Genomic DNA, 15,262 nt, shown 5'->3' on the forward strand with positions numbered 1-15,262 from the left:
TCTCTTACGCTGACATTCTCGTGTTTGGTCAATTGAGAAAATTATATAGGGAGAAGAAAATGAAGTACATGATTACAAGCAAGGAGAAACCATTAAATCATCCGGTTAATATTGTACATACAGATCTAGAATCGTTTGTATTATATTCAGATAGTGGTTTTAATGAAGTTGATAGTCATATAGTAGAAGTAGAAGATGTTCCGAAGATTGCAGAAAATTTCAGGGTAGTCCTTGACCAAGAAAGACAAAAACTTGCAAGTATCGCTGAGCAGTCTACATTCCGACAAAAGTAGAAAATTGATGGACAGCAGCCAAAGGTAGAAGAACAGTCAGAATTTCAGCACTTAGAAGAAGAAGTTGGTTTATGGAGTATGGATTTCGACGGAGCAGTAGGTAAAGATGGTGCAGGTATTGGCATTTGGATACACAATCCTTTTTTCCAGCCAAATAAAGTCCCTAGCAATGTTAGAGTTTGTTCATATAAATTGGCATTTGACTGTTCTAGTAATGAAGTCGAATATGAAGCGTTGATTGCAAGGTTGAAGATTCTTAAAAAGTTGAATGCAAAGAGGATATCAGTCTATGGAGACTCAGAGCTAATAATCAAACAAGTTAAGGGTGAATACCAAGCCAAACATTCGCGAATGAGGGCCTACTAAAATGATTTTTTAGATATCCTAAGGATGTTTCCAAATTATACCTTGACATGTGTACCACGTGCACAAAATGTAATTGTAGATTCACTAGCTACTGCTGCCAATAATTTGAAGATCCCGATGAATTCCAATAACAAGTTTGAGATCCATGTCAAACACCGTCCAGCTGTCCCAGACAATCTGAGATATTGGCAGGTATTTGAAGATGACAAAGAAATTAATAATTTCTTGCAAAATGAAGGTAACTATAAGGAAGCTTCCATAGATCGTGATTGTGATGATGATGAACCAGAAATAGAAGTCAATCAGACGGAAGTATTGCAGCTAAAGGACAATGTCATTCCTAAAGGTCTTATTGTTTAGAAGAACTCTTAGACTAGGATGATGTGGCTAGGAAGCCAAGCTTGGTGCCAACAGATAAAGGTGTTGAAGATGTGAATCTTGGAACAGCCGAGAAGCCAAAGTTTGTGAAACTATCAAAGTCATTATCACCTGAGGTAAAATATAAATATGTAAAATTATTGTTTGAATTTGTTGATGTGTTTGCTTGGGATTACTCAGATTTAAAGGTGTATAACAAAAACATAATTCAGCATACAATTCCCATCAAGCCAAATCAGAAGCCATTCCGTCAGAAGCTGAGAAGGATTAATCCCAAGTTGTTGCCTTCAATTGAAAAAGAGGTAAATCGATTATACAAGGCTAGTATAATTGTTCCAATCAGATTTTCTGATTGGATTTCTAATCTTGTTCCTATGAGGAAAAAGACCGGGGAGATCAGATTGTGCATTGATTTCAGAAACTTAAATAAAGTGTCATTGAAGGACAATTACCCGCTGCCAAAGATGGATCACATCCTCCATAGAGTAGTTGGAGCATCTCGTATGTCGTTGCTCGATGGATATTCAAGCTACAATCAAATTTTAGTGCATGAAGATGATAGAGATAAGACAGCATTCACCACTCCTTGGGGAACATTCCATTATGCCAAGATGCCATTTGGCTTGAAAAATGCCGGAGCTACATTTCAGCGCGCCATGGACATTGCTTTTGCAAACGAAAAAGATGTATTTTTAGTTGTATATCTTGATGATTTGATTGTATTTTCAAATTCAGATGATGAGCACCTTCACCATTTGCAGATTGTGTTTCAGCGATGTAGGAAATTCAAAATTTCGCTTAATCCCAAGAAAATTTTCTTTGCTATGGATGAAGGGAAGTTGCTGGGCCATATCATCTCGAGGGAAGGCATTCGCATTGATCCATCAAGAGTAGAAGCAATTCAGCAGATTGATTTTCCCAGGAACAAGAAGAAAATACAAGCATTCAACAGTAAGATGAATTTCTTATGAAGATCTGTGCCTAATCTTGCTGAAAATTTGAGAGAAATCACTAATATGTTGAAGAAGGATAGCGTGGTGAAATGGACGGAGGAATCCATGAAATCATTTAATTTGGTAAAGTATGCCTTATCTACAGCTCCGGTTTTGATTAGTCTAGATTATACACAAGATTTCATTTTATTCTCATTCGCATCTGAGCATACAATGGCAGCAATTTTAATGCAAAAGAGAGATCAAGTAGAAAAGCCCATTGCTTTCTTCAACAAAACTATTAGGGATGCAGCCTTGAAGTAAAACATAATTGAGAAGCAGGCTCTTGCTCTTGGCAAAGCCTTGAAGGATTTCTGAGTGTACGTTATGCACTCTCATATCCTAGCATATGTTCCCAACGCAGCAGTTAAGGATGTGTTGGTACAAACTGATCCGGAAGGGAGACAGGGAAAATGGATTGCAGCAATGTTAGAATACGACTTGGAGATCAAGCCTACAAAGCTGATCAAAGGACAAGGCCTGGCGAGGTTGATGGCAGAATCAAATTTGCATGCATTAGATATAAATATTATTGCTACCATGTCTGAAGATGAAGAGGATAGCTCTCTAATTCAAGTGTCTAAAATATTCCTACAGTCACCATGGTATTCAGATGTGGTCTATGTACTCTAGCACCTTTCTCCACCTCCGAAAATGTCAAAGAATAAAGGTAGAACTCTTAAACTAAAAGTTGCTAAATTCTACATTTTGAATACTACCCTTTATTGGAAGGATCCAGGTGGTATTTTGCTGAACTGTTTAATTGAATATGAAGCCCACCAAGTAATGAGTGATTTTCAAAAGGGTGACTGTGGTGGCCACTTGTTTTGGAAGACAACAGCAAACAAGATTTTGAGAGCGGGATACTACTGGCCCACCTTATTTTCAGATGTCTACAAAACTGTCATGAGCTGTCATGAATGCCAGATTTTTAAGGGTAAAAGAAAGTTGTTGCCACTTCCTCTTAAGCCAGTCAAAGTCAGCGCACCTTTTCAACAGTGGGGACTCGATTTTATTGGTGAGATCCATCCAACATCTTCGGCTCAGCACAAGTGGATTCTAACAACAACGGATTATTTTACCAAGTGGATTGAAGCAATCCCGACCAGACAGGAAACAGACACGGTAATTATTCAATTTCTGGAATCAAAAATTTTATCTCGTTTTGGTTGTCCTAGCAAAATCATAACAGATAATGCATCTTTGTTCAAATCCAAGAGGATGATTGATTTTTGCAGCAAATATAAGATTACCTTGGGTCACTCCATGGCATATTATCTGCAAGGTAATGGTCTCGCCGAATCATCTAATAAATCATTGGTGAACACCATTAAAAAGCTGCTGGAAACAAACAAGAAAGGCTAGCATAAGAAGTGAGTCTGAGCAAACAGAGTGTGTCAAAAGAAGTCTATAGGTATGTCTCCGATTGAAATTTTATATGGCATTGATACAGTTTTTCCGACATCCCTGGCAGTCCCGGTTGTGAAACTTTTGCAGGAAGCTGGTAGTGAGGAAGATGATTTTCAGCGGTGAATAAATCAGATGATACATTCACAGCAGACAAGGGAGGAAGTCTTCCAAAATACTTTCAGATTGCAAGAGAAGATAAAAAATATTTATGATTAGAAAACTAAAGCAGATAAATTCCAACTTGATGATGTGGTGTTACAATGGGATGCGAGAAATGAAGATAAAGGAAAGCATGGCAAGTTTGAAAACTTGTGGAAGGGACCTTACAGGATTGCTAAATACAGAGGGAAAAATGCATTTCTACTCAAAGAAATGGACGGGCAAGATTGTTCATAAGGACCAGTAAATGGTAGGCTTTTGAAACAGTAATTTTTCTAAGAAGATTTCTGCTATCAAAATTGATCAGTGTACATATCATTTTATTCATTTCATTGCCAAAGTTTGAGCTGTTACCATTCATTTCATCTTGGGGCTCGAAGTGAAGGCTATAAAGCTTAGTGTCTTGTATCAGGTTTTGAGTGAGTTTCAGTCTTGACAGTCAGTTCAGTTATGAGTCATTTTGAGTCACAGTGTCAGTTTTGGTGTCTTTTTTGAATATTATTGACCGTATTACCCAATGGATGAGGCACTAGTCTACTCTCCCAGAGATCTATGGTTCTTGGCACCTTCAAGAAGCTACCATCCCCATTGGAGCCAATGTTAGTGTCAGTGTCTTCACACTGCCATCAGTGATCAAAATTTACTCTTTTGCATTCATGTTAAGAGTCCCACTTTCAATCAACTTCATTCCATTAGGTCATGGATCAAATGATGGTAGATGTTAGTCCAGTTTTTGCTCCTCATCACATGATATCTGCTGACCTCTTTCAGTCATCATTCAATCAAATGGTTTAAGTTAATTTTCATCTTTGCTCCATTTGATTTAAAGAAGTCTTAGGTCTTATGGTTTTCAAGGACATTAGATATTAGGGTTTCATTGAAGTCAAATTTTCAGAAAATAAGGGTCATGTAGACATGTGAAGGATATATGAATCTTCAGATAATTTTGAATTTTCGCCATATGTAAATTTAATAAGTTTTTCACCTCAAACTCAGTTTGAGGTGAAAACAGAGTATTGTTCTATTTTTGTAAAATTTCATGTAATTTAATTGTTTCTATATGTAATAATCACTCAGAAGTTGTTCCTGGTCACCTTTCCAACTCCTACCACTGCAAAAACAAAAGCATCAAGACATTAATCCATCAAATTGCCAAGAAAAGGGGTCAAGCTTCAAACTGAAAAACAGAGTTTTTGAAAAAGTTACCAAGACTTTAGAAAAGTGGGTTTGAAATGAAGAAAAATCAAAGTGTAAGGTATATAAAGCAAAATCATGATAGAAAGCCATTCCATTGTGAAAAAAGTCAAGTGGAGAGCTAAAATCGCGTTTTGAAGGAAGAGTGAGCAAAAAGGGAAGAAAAATCCAAATTTGGTGCAATTTTTCCTGGCGCTGCGCATTGGGAGCTCGGCGCTGCGCATCAGAACCAGTTCTCCTTCATTAATTTACACTGGTGTTGCGCATCAGAGAGGAACTACGCATTGGGTTCAGCGTGCTACGCATTGGCCAATGAGGCTTCAAAACCATCAAACTTCACCTCAAATCACCCTAATTGCTACATTTCTCTTCTAATCAAGTAAGTAAACTCACTTTTGATCTCAGATAGGGTTTTATGCTTAAATTATGGTTTTAGCCTCCTAAAACTCAAAACCCTAGTTGTCTTCTACCTAAATTTCTCACCATTGCAAGCTCTTGTCACTTGTCTCCATTTTCCCATTATCATTTGCCCTAAATTTACCTTTAAATCCCATCTCACTTAACCCATATTACCTTCCCCTATTTCCCTAAGAAACTAATCCCCTTTATCAAACCCTAAGTCCCTCATCCATCAAAACCCTAGCTCCCCAATCCTTCCCTTCATTCCCCTACCTCATCTCATTACTATTGTTCCATTTACAAAATTTCTTCATACTCATATTTTTGTTCCCACCTATTATCCATTATTCATCGTATCATCACCACATTATCTCATAGAGACAAGCATGGAAAGAGGCAGTGAATCAGGTTTTGAAGAGGACACTCTTAGTGATGGCTCAAGAGAAAGAAATTTGCAGCAAAGGAAGCCTCACAAAGGTGGCAGAATTATCAGGGAGGAACCTATCAACATGAGTGAACTTCTTGCTTGCCCACTAGCCACCACATGTTTTAGATATCAGTCCTGTTTTGAGTTTTGTGAGATGGTTGAGAGGGTTAAATTTCACCATGAACTAGCAAGACAGTTTGTGACAAACATGGATAACAATATGGTACATCTTGTTGGGGTAAACTTCACTCTTTCACCCACTATCATTGCAGAGGCCACAGGAATTCCAGATGTAGGGGAAAAATGGAACAAAAGGCAAAATATCAGCAGGTAGCATTATGAGCCTTACATCAAGGCTAAGTACCATGGCAAACTCAGTAGGGTGTTTCCTTTTAGATTCTTGGAGGACCGGTATGTTCCACTCATGAAACTTATCATCAAATACTTTACATGTGAGGGTAGGTTTTCCAGACTTTATGCCTACCACATCAAATTGCTCATGCATTTCACCAGGGTTAGAATGATGAGCATCCCTTACTTCATATGCAAAAACATAGAGATGATGGCGGTGATTGCAAAAAAGAAAACCATATCCACAGAAACTCAATAGCATTTACCACTTTTTGGTCATCAAAATTATTGTTTTGCATCAACTCACTCTGTTTGGAATGCCGTGGGAAACTTTCATTACCCATGAGAGCTTCAAGGGGCCTCAAATATTTTCATCAAATCCCCAAGAGGAAGGTGAGCCTTCCAGACAACAAAAGGTGCCTGAAACTAAAACAAAGGAGGTTCCTGTATTTGTCACCTATGAAAGAGGCACTAGATTGATCTTTGCAGCTGCCAAGTGAGTACTATCTCCACAAGGAGTGGAAGGGGTCTCGCCTTCATCTACAGATCACAGGCAAATGCTATCTCCACCTAGAGTGGAAGGGGCTTTGCCTTCTTCTCCAGCTAAGCAGGTACAGGTTGGTCAGCAACAGAAGGGAAGAGATAAAGGAAAGAAAAAGGTGCATGAGGATGATCCTAGTGAGGGGCAAGAGAGACAATTTGTCCTAGTGGACCATGAGGTGGCTCAAGAGGAGACTGTCACGGACTTGGATGCTCAAAATCCAAGGAGTGTCAAGGATTTGATCATCATGGAAAAAGAGGCTGACATTCAAGCCCTATCTGTCAATTTAGAAAGAGAAAAGTGGATAATCAAATACCTTGAGCAGGAAAACAAGCAATTGACTGATAAACAAACTATTATGGAATTGTAAATGATTAGGGAAGAAAGGCAAGAGGCAAAGAAGGCAAAGGTCAAGATGACCTCCATTGAGCAAGAAATTGAGAATGACCAAGAAGCTTGGTTAGAAAGGGTGAACATTCACCTTGAGAAGCTACTTGAGAAGGCCAATAAAGAGAAGAAAATGCTTCGCCACATGGCTTATCACTATTTGACCCGGAACAAGATATGCAATATGAGAATAAGAAAGCTTAAGGCAAGACTAAGGAGGGCCTTAAAAGGAAAAAAGAAGGATGAAAAGCTCAAAATTTTGGCTGATGTTACTTTAGCCCAAAAAAGTAACCCATGATGCAGCTTTGAGCCAAAATTGGGCAAATTTTGAGACAATTTTTTCATTTTCAAAATTTTGAATTAGAAACACAGAAAATTCCAAATGATGCGCAGCACCGGTGGCACTGCACATTGAATTGGTGCATCCTCTTGACAAATGGCTTGTAGATTTGGATTCAACATCAAAAAATAAGCAAACCTAGAAAGTTTCATCAATTTTGGAGAAGATCTTGGCCACCAAAAGGGAAAAAAACACTCAAAAAATGCCCTCTCTGCCACTTTTTGGACCCACAGGAAGTAGTCTTGGGAGAATTGATTTTTGAAGGGGCAAATCAACTCCAAATCAGAAAATTCAAAGTGTTCCAGAAACTAGATAGGTAGAGATTTCCAACAAGCTATCTTGGGCGTGATTTGGATGAGTGGAAGGCCTCCAAAATCTTCCCTAAAGTGGCGTTTTGCATCAGGATCAGGGCACTGCGCATCACGCAATTTTTTGTCAATTTTGCCTAAAAGTCAAATTTCGCCTAGTTTCTTCAGCAGTTGACTTCTTCTTCTTGTCTTGGTAAATTTTGCATGGTAAATGATGTAACATGATGTAAATTTTGATGTAAAACACTTGATGGGGTAGATACATCAAAGGAAAGGTGATTTTAAACTAAATGTATCAGTTGCCTTAGTTTTAGAGGTAAGTTGTTCCACTGCCTACTTTTTTGTTCCTCGTTTAGATGTTGTTGAAACATCTCCTTGACTCATGGATTCGAACCCTGATGGATATCTCAGATGGTTTTGAGGTCTATATGATGTCTTTTGTCAGTCATTAGCAAGGGTTGGACTTTTTGGAAGTGGTGCACACATTGTATACTTGTATCAACAGATTGGCAAGGAATAAAACCAGGTTTTGCAGCTATTTTTGTGGGATTCTTGTGATATTGTGTTTTTGTTTTGTTTCTTCTTCTGTAATAAGTTTTTCTCATGTGTTATATGTTTCAAAACCTTTCCTTTCCTCTAAATTAAATGAATCAAGAGAAATAGGCAAAATACATTGATATCAGTGCTTTGCCTTGGGAATGTATTTAGTTTTTAATGTTTTCAGCAGTCTGAAGAGTATTCATGGTCCTTGCATGCCCTCCTCAGCCCCTCAACAGTCTTAAATAAACCATTTCACTCGAGTACTATTGCATAAACACTTATCTATCTCGCCCCATAGAACATGTCTGCAATTCTGACTTGATTTCCCGGACCGAAGCTGCCTACTCCATTTGATCCATCAACCAACCATCAAAATCAAACAAAAACCCTAGATCTACTATACCTAGCTTAAAATATAATTTTATTTCAGTCATCTCAAGCTGTAAATTCAGTCATCTTAACTGAGATTGACAATGAGAGAGTCTTCTCCCGACCTGGTAGGGCTAGCGACCAGGTTAAGTGTGGTTTGTGGTTATCCTAGGATTGCCTCCCTTCAGCCTGAGATCGATCTAGGCTCTAACATGTTCCAACCTTATCCTGCAACCTTTTATCTGTATATCAAATAATTCATTCAGGTGAAGGTAAAATTGTTGAATTTTCACCTCACGATGTTGCAATTAAGGACCTAAGAGATCCTAGACAAATTTTAGCTATGGAATTGCTAATGATTCTACAAGGTTGTATAAGTTTAACAACTTTGGGTCATCAAATATTCCCTCGGTATTTGTTTCTCATAATGATGAAGTGAGCAAACTTTGGCATGAGCGATTTGGTCACTTAAACTATCGCTCCCTTCAGAATCTATGTAAAGAAAATATGGTGACAAGTCTTCCAATGGTATCTTGCAGAGATGGTGTTTGTTTCGAATGTGTACTCAGAAAACATCATCAGGATAGTTTTTACAAATGTGCCTCTTGGCACGCCTCATTCCCTTTACAACTTGTGCATAGTGATTTATGTGGTCCACTTCCAGTTGTTTCATTCTCTGGCTACAAGTATTTCTTAACCTTCATTGATGATTTCTCCAGACGCACTTGGGTATACTTCTTAAAACTCAAGAGTGAAGTATTTAACATGTTCTTGGCCTTTAAGGCCTTTGTTGAAAAATAATCTGGACATCAAATTCTTAAGCTAAGATCTGATAATGGCAGAGAATATGTTAACAACAAATTCATCAACTTGTGCACTGAGAATGGAATTCAAATGCAACATATTGTTCCATATACTCCACAACAAAATGGTGTAGTTGAAAGGAAGAATCGCACCTTAAATGAAATGGCTAATTGTATGCTTCAATCGAAAGGACTTAGTCTTAATTTTTGGGCAGAAGCAATTAACTGTGCAAATTACATAGTAAATAGCACTCCTACTAAGGTTTTAAAGAATATCACTCCATAAGAAGCATGGAACTCAATTAAACCAGATGTAAGTCACTTTCGTGTTTTTGGAAGTGAAGCATGGGCCCATATTCCAGATGAGAAACATAAAGCTTTAGAACCTAAGAGTGAAAAATGTATTTTTGTTGGATATTCTGATGATGTCAAAGGATATAGACTTATTCCACTTAAGTCCAAAAATGTTATCATTAGAAGAGATGTAAAGTTTGCTGGAAATATATCGGCCTACGAGCCTAGTTCGGCGGATGTGCCACCTCTCTCTATCCCTTCTACTTCTGAAAATATTTCTTCTTCATATGATGACAACGAGGATAACAATCCTCCCCCACCTTCTCAAGATCCTCCTTCATCTCCTCAACTTCCAAAATGGGTCCGTGCTACTTGGGATGTAGTAGGTGCTCTTGCTGGTGATCCTACAGATCAGCGATGTACACATTCTCAGTTCGATAGAGCCTCTTCTTTACTGGCTCAAGCTTTAGCGAATTATGATCCTGACACCTTTCCAGAAGCTTCAAGCCATCCAGATTGGGACGCAACTATGAATGAAGAATATCGTTCATTATTGGCAAATGATACATGGGATCTTGTTCCTCTACCAAAGGGATGAAAACTTGTTAGATGCAAATGGGTTTACAAAACCAAGCATGGACCAGATGGAAAAGTTGATAAACATAAAACGCGTCTTGTTGCTAAGGTTTTTTCACTGTCAGAACAGGCAGTAACTCTTCAAAATCAATTCATTCATATTCATTCAGGTTGGTCTTTATTATATACATGAGGGAGAGAATGTTCATTTCATCTCCCGGTGACTATTCATATTTCTTATTATTTATTTACATCAGTTACACTTATTCACCCAATCCTAATGATTAGGTGTCAACATTCCCCCCCCCCCCTTAATCTAAAGGGATGTTGGTGCGTCCAAGCATCATTTTGAATCGTTCAAGCTTTTCTCTTCCAAGCACTTTAGTGAAGATGTCTGCAATTTTCTCATTAGTGGAAAAATGGCGGAGATGGATTGTTTTGGAATCAACATGATGTCGAATCAGATGATATTTAGTATTGATGTGCTTCGTTCGATCATGGAACTTTGGGTTCTTGGCCAACTTTATTTCCGAGGTATTTTCAATCATGAGTGGAGTCGATTGTACTTGTTTTACCTGTAAATATTCAAGAATTTTCTTGAGCCACACAATTTCTTTTGTTGCCTCAGCTGCTACCACATATTCTGCTTCTGTTGTGGAATCTGCTGGAACTGATTGTTTGCGTGATCTCCAGGAGACAACTCCTGATCCAAGACTCATGGCATAACCTGAAGTAGATACCCCAGTTTCTTTGTCTCCATCGAAGTCTGAATCAGAGTATCCAATCAAGCTGAAGTCGTCCACCTATGTATGCTTGATTCCAAAGCCTTGAGTTGCCTTCAAGTACCTTAGAACTCTTTTTGCAATAGACCAATGTCCCTTACAAGGCTTTTGTATAAACCTGGAGAGGATTCCAACAGCAAACAAAATGTCTAGTCTGGTAGTAGTTAGGTAGTTGAGACTTCCTACAAGCTATCTATACTTTGTTGCATTCTCAAGTTCTTTTCCTTCAATGGATGTGATCTTTAAGTTTTGTTCCATTGGAGTAGTAAGAGGATTGCATTTTGTCATGCCAAACCTGTTCAACAGATCTCCAATGTACTTCTTTTGAGAAAGAAATATGGACTTCGAATGTTGAGTTACTTCAATACCAAGATAGTAATGAACATAGCCCAAATCAGTCATTTCAAAACCTTTCCTCAATTGCTTCTTTATGGATGCAATGTAGCTTTCATTGTTCCCTGTAATCAAAAGATCATCTACATATACCACAAGATATACAACTATTTTGCCAACTTTCTTGACAAATAAAGTTGCATCATCAAGATCACAATGTTTTAAATTGAGTTTCAGAAGATGCTTAGTTATTTCTTCATACTAGGTTCGCGGTCCTTGTTTGAGGCCATACAAGGATTTCACAAGTTTGCATACTTTATGTTCATGTCCTTTCACAACAAATCCTTCAGGCTGGGACATAAAAACATTCTCTTTTAGATCTCCATTCAAGAAAGTAGTTTTTACATCCATTTGATGGACTTTCCAACCGTTTTGAGCTGCCATGGCAAAGAGTGCCCGGATGGTAGCCCATTTTGCTATGGGGTAAAAGTCTCCTCATAATCAACCCATTCCTTCTGTGCAAAACCTTTTTCCACAAGCCTGGATTTGTGCTTGTCAAGGGAGCCATTAGCTTTATACTTGTTCTTGTAGACCCACTTGCAGCCAATTAGTTTGGTTCCTAATGGAGGATCAACCAGCTTCCAAGTGCCATTCTTTATTAGGGCATCATACTCCTTTTGCATCGCTTCTTTCCATTCATCATGAGAAGTAGCTTCTTTGAAGGAAGTTGGTTCGAAATCTGTAGACAAATTCAATTCACAATCATAAGAAACATCCATATCAATAGGTGAATCAGAGTCATCTACATCACTCCATTTTGTCGGTTTGAATTTCTAGTTCCTGTCTTTCCAACCTCTTTGGGATGAACACTTTCAAGTGTCTTTGTCAGCCATTTTGGGGGACCTTTCTCAGATGGTCCAGGCTGCTTCGTTGATTGAGGTGGGACTGAATCAAGATTGAGTCTCCCAATTCTATCATTCACATCACTTAAAGTATCATCCATTGTTGGATTTTCATGCGGGGGAGAGAGTTCTTCAGAAGAATATTCCACATGTTGATCTAGTATAGGAATCCCCCCTTCAAGATGTGGAATCTGATTATCAAATTCTTGAAATGATTTTGCATTTGCAAATCTATCCAAGTGACCAAGTTGTCACTCAACAACATTGTCAGTGTTGGATGATTTAAGAAAGATTACATCTCTAGATACAACAAACATTTTATTGACTTCATCATAGAGACAGTATGCTTTGGAGGTGTTTGAATACCCCAGGAAGATACACTTACGACTTCTTGCACCAAGTTTGTTTCTATGTACGCTTGGTATCAAGGCAACAGGTGGAACCAAAGACCCTGCGATGCTTCACTGAAGGAACGTGCCCATACCACATTTTCATAGGGAGTCTTGTTTCTGATAGCATTAGATGGACATCTATTCTTTATATATACAGCACATAGAACTGCATCAGCCCAAAACATCAATTTTACATTTTTGGAAAACGTCATGGAGCGCACCATATTTAAGATTGTCCTATTCATTCTTTCAGCTACACCGTTTTGTTAGGGATTATAAGGCACAGTTGTTTGATGTTTGATCCCATGTTGGCGAAGATAGTTTTGAAATTCATTTGAAGTATATTCTTTTCCATTATCAGTGCGAATAGAGCCAATATGAGATTGTGCATCATTTTTAATCCATGTATGAAAGTTCTTGAATGTTTGAAAAGCATCAGATTTGTTCTTCAATAAATAAACCCAACACATTCTGGTGTAGTCATCAATAAATGTCATCATATATTTATTTCCATTTGTAGAAGGAACAGGCATTGGACCACATAAATCTAAATGAATGAGTTCAAGTTTTCCATGTGCTCTTGAATGTGAATCATGAAAAGTCTGTTTGCTATGCTTTCCTAAAATACAAGCATCACATTGCTTAAGTTTCCTAGGAATTGTAGGCAAACCAGCAACACCATTTTTCTTCAACAAGCGGAGGCTGTCATAGTTCAAATGTCCAAATCTAGCATGCCATAATAAACTTGATGGAAGTGTACCTTCTTCATAATGATATTTATATGAGAAATGTTGTGCACGAGCAGAGGTACCCAGCAGCTTGAGAAGCCTTTCTTCTTCTATTCCCCTCATGACAAGTGAGTGGTCAGATGTTTTTCTCACCTCAAGCTTGCCATCAAACATATGAATGGAGTGACCTTGCTGGCAGATGTGGACCAAGGATAGCAAGTTTCTCTTCAGCTGTGGGAGATATAGAACATGATGCAGAAGAAAGTCTGGAAGACCAAGCAATTTAAGCCTAATTGTGCCAAGCCCTGATGGCTTGAGTTTTGATTGGTCTGCAAAGTATACTGCTCCATCAACATTGTCAGTAAATTCTTCAGAAAAATCTTTTCTATGAGTCATGTGGCAAGTTTCTCCTGAATCAAGCAACCAATCATTTTTCCAAGAAGCAAGTGAAGCATTAAATAAATCTTCATTTACTCCGATATTACATTGTGCCACAACATAATGAGCGGATTCAGGTGCTTTACCTTTTTCTGTGTCATTAGTTTTACCTTTGTGTTGGTTTCTTTGCTGCTCAATTTTGTCCCAAGTTAACCTGCATGTAGAGGCATCATGTGATCCATTTCTTTTGCAGCGAATGCAGTGCAAATCTGACTTTTCTCCTTGAGAGTGTCTGCCCCCCTGCCTTTGAAATATCTTCCTCTTCCTCTTCGACCACCTCTTCCTCTGGAAGAATCTTGGGCAAGATTGTTTTCTTTATGAGCAAGGCACACAGCCTCTTCAGAAGATTCATGGGCTATCTTCTTTCCAAAAGCTTTCTCTCTTTCAGCAAATTTTTTCACAAGTGAGTCAAAGGTAATATCTTTGATATTTCCATTTGCTTGCAATGACTCAAGATAATTGGAGTAAGTAGGATAAAGTGCTTTGAGAAAAGTGATAAGAGGAATAGCCAATTCAACCTTAGTGGCTTTGATATCATGCATTATAGATTTTACTTCGAATGCAAGAGCAAGAGGATCATTATTTTGTAATTCAAGAGTGAAGAGTTCAATCATGAGTTGAACAACTTCAAGTGCAGAATGTGAGTCATAGAGTTCTTTCAGCTTTTGTAAGGCTTCGAAAGCAGTCAAAAATGGAAAAATATGGTGACTCACTTCTTCACTTACAGATGTTGCAATTAATGCATAGGCTTTGTTGTTCTTATTTTCCCAATTGGTGAACTCTTTGTCTGAGGTAGGTTATTCTAGCTCTTTGTCTCCATCTCCAACACATACTCCTTTCCACAACTCATCAAAAATGAGGGTGTGTTTTATCATCCAAGACCACTCAGGATAGTTCTCCTTGTCAGTGAGAACTATTCCCACAATGAATATGATTGAATGCATTGTAAAATCTGTAAAAAAAAGTACTTCTTCTGACAAAAAAATCTGTGTACTGTAAAATCTGTATACTGTAAAAAATACTTCTGCTGGCAAAAATGTGCTTCAAAATAATACAGCCTTATTCTTCCTTCTTGATTAGGTAAGAAATTGATTTAATATACAAAGAGCAAGACTATACTCTATCCATCTAGAATATCACCATTCGTATCATAATATATGACATACCATCATATACTATTGTGTTTTCAACCTTCTTTCATACGATATATCAAGCATTCATGCCCTCGACAAAAAGGAATAGCTCACCGCACCATTATCAGTATCATGCAATATATATTGTATTCCAAAAACAATACTCATCACACACATTCCGAGAGAAAGTTGCTCATAAACTAAGCAGAATCTTCATGCCAGGTTTATGAATTGCAAAAAGGTATCGAATTTATTCCTTATTTTAACCTATTTCAATGTAAATTCATGGTAATGTGTGTAGACCCACTATTTCTGTTGGTCATGAATACGATTACGATAAGGAGGGGCAAGTAAATTCTGGAGCCTTTCCCGTCAATCGTTGTTCAAGTGTGAGAGGGCTGACTCTATACCTGCCATTGCATTTAAT

Source organism: Pinus tabuliformis, chromosome 3_1, assembly GCF_031772625.1.
Source record: "Pinus tabuliformis cultivar Carrire ecotype Pingquan chromosome 3_1, CPIR1, whole genome shotgun sequence".
NCBI classification, from domain to species: Eukaryota; Viridiplantae; Streptophyta; class Pinopsida; order Pinales; family Pinaceae; genus Pinus; species Pinus tabuliformis.